The sequence below is a fragment of the Parasteatoda tepidariorum genome, chromosome 5 (genome assembly GCF_043381705.1).
Source record: "Parasteatoda tepidariorum isolate YZ-2023 chromosome 5, CAS_Ptep_4.0, whole genome shotgun sequence".
Classification (NCBI taxonomy): domain Eukaryota; kingdom Metazoa; phylum Arthropoda; class Arachnida; order Araneae; family Theridiidae; genus Parasteatoda; species Parasteatoda tepidariorum.
The window spans coordinates 3168238-3174444 of record NC_092208.1 but is presented as its reverse complement, the minus strand read 5'-3'; positions in this window follow the sequence as shown (position 1 = coordinate 3174444).

The window sequence follows — 6207 nt, the reverse complement described above, 5'->3', positions numbered from 1 at the left end:
TGCTGGAATTTAAGAAAGACTTAGGTAGATTTATTTGAAAAATTTAAGTGTAATAACTTACATCTTCAAGACAACGAGCTCAATTTGATCCCTACAAAATCAGTTATTTTTGCCTTCTTAAAAAAGCTCATTTTGTGGAAGCAGAATTTTGGTTGGAATGAGTTCAGCCAAGCAGGAGAAATTCGCTCTGATGATGCGCAAGAAAATTCTCAGCACCTTGACTCTTTGCACATGGACTTTTCTGACCGTTTTAAAGATGTTTTGTTCCCTAGAAGTGCCTCAATGGGCTTATGGGCTCTGAACACTTTTGTGAATATTGAAACAGCAGAGGTTCAGATTTGGTCGAAGTTTTAACTAGTGAAACTTTGAAATGGTGATCGTCTCACAGAATTTTTGCTTAAAGGTAACGTCAGTCATCTCTATCCTGGACTGTAGACTAGCATTAAAAATTTTTTAATTGCCATTCCTTCCTCCTAACTTGTCGAACGTGGATTCAGTGCTGTTACAGATCCTGTCACAAAAAGGAGATATCGACTGGAAATTGTGCAGCCAGTGTATTTGCGTCTTCATCTAAAAGTATTGAACCGACTGTTAAGAAATTGGTTCTGAACCATTAAGTACAATCATCCCACCAACATAGTTACTTGAATGTTTAAATGATACTTCTTTTTACTGTTAAAAAATATTTTGGGTGTTCTTTTATTTATCTAATTAAGAATAAATCATTTTTTAAGAATAGGTTTCTTTGTTGTATTTTTTTTTCCTTAAACGTATTTATTTTGATCATAACAAATAGACTGCGTTTACCTGCCATGAGAAAATTATCGAGTTGATGCACACATTATTTTTTAAAAAAAAACCAAACAAATTTAAAGCGCAAAAAAATTGCTTAAAGATGTTGCTTTTTATAATTCAGCACACCTCCCTCCGTCCCCATGCTCTAAATAACTAGATTTTCACGAAGGGGGGCGTTGAAATGTTTTTTGCTCCTTAAGGGGGAGGCAACGTTAAAAAGGTTGAGAATCTAAGCATTAGATTGTTGGCGTTTTCTCTTATCTTGACAGCGTTTGTTGTTTGGAAATAAAAATTTGTTTTATTAAATCGAAGTGAGCTTTTCCTATTATCACAAGTGGAATGATGATGGCAAGAAAAAACTGTCATATAATAATATTCAGTTGTCTGATCCTTTTTCTGGAGAGTTATTTTAAAGTTTAAAATATGAAATGCAATTAAATTTTTAAAAGACACTGGTCTCTTGCAGCTAAATATTAAGATATATTCACCTCGCAGATATACTACTTATTCATGGCATTCTAAAAACATGCACAGCTTAAAACTTGTAACTTTTAGATATGACATTGAAAGAAGTACAAAATGTGGCTTTATTGTCAATTTGTAACAGAAATTTTATTTTCTTCAAAAAATTAAATTTCATAATGATATTTTTTTTCTTTCTTAAATAAAAGCAATATCTTCAATTCCCGCCCGCAAACACAAAAGATATGTACTTCATTAAATTTTCTTAAAATGCCTTTATTTTCTTTTTCTTTGGGAAGTTTAAATGCAATTAAACGCCTGCTTTAAACATGTTTAAAGCAGGCGTGGTCAACACTGAGCATCTTGTGCACCACTTTTAGTGTAAAAAATCTTGAGCATGGCAATTGTTAATATAAATTTTATGTCAAGTCAATAAGGGCTACCGTGTTAATGTTGTTAATTGAATTATTACACGTACAGTAACTTTTTTTTCTAGATCAAATTAAGCTATAAGTTAGTAAACATCACAGATGTTACCGTTTAAATCTTGAATTGTTTCTAGTGAAATTTAAACATTGGCTAACATTTAACCAATCACAATTTTTTGCTCACCATTTTTATATGTTTAAATAAGCAAGAAAATAATAAACAGAAAATTACATGTAATTACTTTTTTTTTAAAAAAGAAACAATTTTACAATTACAAATAATAAGGAGCAAACTTACAAGGATACAAACACTAATGTAATTTCTGTATTGTTTTAATTTTAACTAATTATTTTATATTAAAAATTTGTCTAAAAATTTTTTTTTTTCAATTTAAATTGAATTTGTGTGCCACACAAAATGCCACCTCTGGTTCAAAGTAACTTTGTTTTTTGTATGTCAAATATAGCACACACGAATCACAATTATTTAGTGTTAAAAGTCATGTTTCTATACTTAGATATTACCCTAAATTTTACATTGCGTTATGGGAAAGTACCAATTTTATTTTAAATTACGCTTGATGAAATCTTGAAATTTAAAGAATTTTTTTGAGATTATATATATATTTTTTGAGATTACATCTATTTTTTAAACTCAAAATTTCAGAGAGGGACAACATGGGCCCTTGGCTTCATCCCTAAGTAGAAATAAATATAGTCAGTGCTAAAAAAAAAAATTGTGTAGAGCTTTATTCTGTAATAATTCCAGGTAATGTTTGCATATAGATCTTTACATTGAGTTATTTAGACTTAAAAACAAACATACTTCAAAGAACCTTTATTTCTTTTTTTAACTTTTATGTATTCAAAGAAAATTTATTTCTTTTTGAACTTTTATGTATTCAAAGAACCTTTATTTAACTTTTATGTATTTTTCCTAAAAATGAATTTNCCCCCCCCCACATTTCATGGTGTTCCGAATATCTGAAATTGTAGCAAAATACCCACTCACAGTCATATTTTATTAAAATATAAAATGTTTTTATCATGTTCTTTAAAAATTATGGTGTTCTTTCCAAACAAATGAAAGAAAAACATTGTTTCTAGAGCGAATTATCTTTTAAACTTCTATGATTTCAGAATTTTTGTTATTTTTATTTCATCAATTTCAAATTCTAGCTGAAGCAAGCCAGTCATTGGCAAATTTTTTTATTCCGAAATGAGCACAGAAAAATCAGATGTATTTCTTTCCTTTCTAATGAACAAGAAAAGTATCTTTAGAATATAATTCTGTAGAAAAAAAATTATATGCCTTTGTATTTTTTGCAGCTATTTTATTGCTTCAACTCTTTCTTTACTCTGTTTTTTTTTAAATTTAAAATCAGTAAATATGAAGATGCAGAGTATAACAGTTTTGGTTATACCCATTATTTCAATTAATGTTATAATGCTTTTTTAAATTTATTGTTGTGTTTTTGTTGGGAGAAAATAGTAACTTCGTTAAGTCGTGAAAAATTCTTGGAATTGAACATGGAATGTCATGAATTTGAAAATCTGAATTGTTGCAGATGACCTGTATTTTTTTCATCACAGTCTTTCAATATTGAGTTTTTGTTTTTCTACAAATTCCTCACAGACTTAGTCATGCACACTGGTACTTTGGCCAGACATTTTAAAAAATTTGATGTTATATTTTTCGAAAATTTCCAACTAACTATTCCTTTAAGGATATTTTGAGCTCTACATTGCTACATGCTCATCATTAGACTTTTTTCCACAGCAGAAAATTTACTAGCTTTAAGGTTTTTTTAGTTTACCCAGTGTTCTTCCCACAAAAAATACACAATTCACTTGCTTCTATTGAATTTTCTTTTGTTAGCCAGTTTGAGCAGCAGCATGAATCAATTTTATGTCCAATTCAACGTATCCTCCCACTAGAAATTCAGGCAAATGAAATGAGCATCATTGCAGATAAGAAACTTGGTGTAAAGGAATCGAATTGTGGTGCTGAATGTAAAATCAAAGGTGGGTGAGCCCCTGGTAAAACAATAATGCAGCAATATACTTCCTCTGGAGGATGTGTAAGAGCTCCCAAAAGACTTGATTTGTTTAATAATGTATTTTATGAGCTTGAGACTCACTCTGAGTCTCAACAGGGGGAGAATGTTGTAAAATGAAGTGAAGTGTGGAAAGAGTTGGCGATGCGAGCCTCGGTGCTTAGCGTCAGATTTTGTCATTCGATGCTATGATTCCGTCGGAGAAGTAAGCTCTGACGAGGAGCTGTTTATTTTTGTTGAATAAATGTTCTTTTGTATTTGGAAGGACTATGTGTCATTTTATTTCTAATGCACCCAGCATCTGGTAGATGCAGCCCAAGAACGAACTGGAATTCTCCTTCGGTTCCTATCATACAGCCCATTTCGATCGCCAATAGGTAATGAATTCTGCTACGTGCCACCCTTGGCCAAAGGATTAATAAAAAAACTTGCCACAACTCTTGTTTGCCAAGGTGCTGCCTGTAGCCCAGGGCTCGAAAAAACTCAGAAATTTTACCCGTCCCCGAGGACGGCATGTCCAGCAATGTACCCGGCCTCATTTGAAACTAACCCGTAGCTTCTAAAAAAATAATAACATAATTTTCCCCTATTTACTACAAATATTTATATAAATTGCACAATGAATTGGTAGTTACTAGGATTACAAATAATAGAATTACATTATACAGTAATAAGAAAAATACTAGGTTGCTAATAGTAACCTAGTATTTATTTTATGAAATAATTTAAATGACAAAAGTCAAGTTATCTGGAATGTCAATTTCTCCGCGGGTACTGCGTTTTTTTAAATGAATCAAATATGACGTTTGCCGGTTCCACAATCAAGCCAATGATTTACAGAGGTTTCTGCACAGAAATCTGAAAGGGATTTTGCCTTTAGGTAGATGTTAATATTTGCGTTTAACGCTTCTTGCTTAAGACCAGTACGTAATGTGTTTTTTTTTTTTTNTTTTTTTTTTTTTTTTTTTTTTTGCAAGTTCATTGCTGAAAATCCCCTTTCAACCGCTAAAGTACTCCCTGACAGAGAAGACATCAATTCCACCATACGCAGTATGTTGCTGTATTTAGAGATTAGAGGGTCATTTTAGAAGTGAGGTGCTAGACTCTTGAAAGATAACAAAAATTGAAAATGTATCACGAACATTAACGGAAAAATGGCCGTCCGGGCGGACGTCGGATTCGAGAAAATCGTTGTCCGCGGGGAATTTTTGACCGCCGAGGACGGGTGGACAGGCGGTTTTTCGAGCCCTGCTGTAGCCTATTCGCGACAGTAATACTCGAGAGCGCCATCTAGAAAGAGGACCATCTTCATGTTTTAATCTTCCTCTTTTCCCTCTATTCCTTTTCTCATTGGAATGTACTTCGGTATTTTCCCCTTTCTTAATATTTTTCATATTTCCTTGTAAAAAATATTTTTTTAAATTTCCTCGACATTTTATTTTACAAGTATCCTTAATTTTTTTTTTCAGTTTCATATAGTTTTCTAACTTAAAAGTTTTTAATCTATTTGGAAATCAAGACATAAACTATCACCTCGTTTTTTAAATAAACAAACAAACTGCTAGTTCAGCGGAAGTAACTTCCCCCGGTCCGTGCGAACTTCCGCTACATCGCTACAGCCTTCTTATTATTACGTTTCGCATTAGAGTCATTAGATTGTTGGCGTTTTCTCTTATCTTGACAGCGTTTGTTGTTTGGAAATAAAAGTTTGTTTTATTAAATCGAAGTGAGCTTTTCCTATTATCACAAGTGGAATGATGATGGCAAGAAAAAATTGTCATATAATAATATTCAGTTGTCTGATCCTTTTTCTGGAGAGTTATTTTAAAGTTTAAAATATGAAATGCAATTAAATTTTTAAAAGACACTGGTCTCTTGCAGCTAAATATTAAGATATATTCACCTCACAGATATACTACTTATTCATGGCATTCTAAAAACATGCACAGCTTAAAACTTGTAACTTTTGGATATGACATTGAAAGAAGTACAAAATGTGGCTTTATTGTCATTTTGTAACAGAAATTTTATTTTCTTCAAAAAATTAAATTTCATAATGATATTTTTTTTCTTTCTTAAATAAAAGCAATATCTTCAATTCCCGCCCGAAAACACAAAAGATATGTACTTCATTAAATTTTCTTAAAATGCATTTATTTTCTTTTTCTTTGGAAAGTTTAAATGCAATTAAACGCCTGCAATTACACGCCTGCTTTAAACATGTTTAAAGCAGGCGTGGTCAACACTGAGCATCTTGTGCACATCTTTTAGTGTAAAAAACCTTGAACATGGCAATTATAAATTTAAATTTTATGTCAAGTCAATAAGGGCTACCGTGTTAATGTTGTTCATTGAATTATTACACGTATAGTAACTTTTTTTTCTAGATCAAATTAAGCTATATGTTAGTAAATATCACAGATGTTATCTTTAAAATCTTGGGAAAATTGAAATGTTTCTAGTGA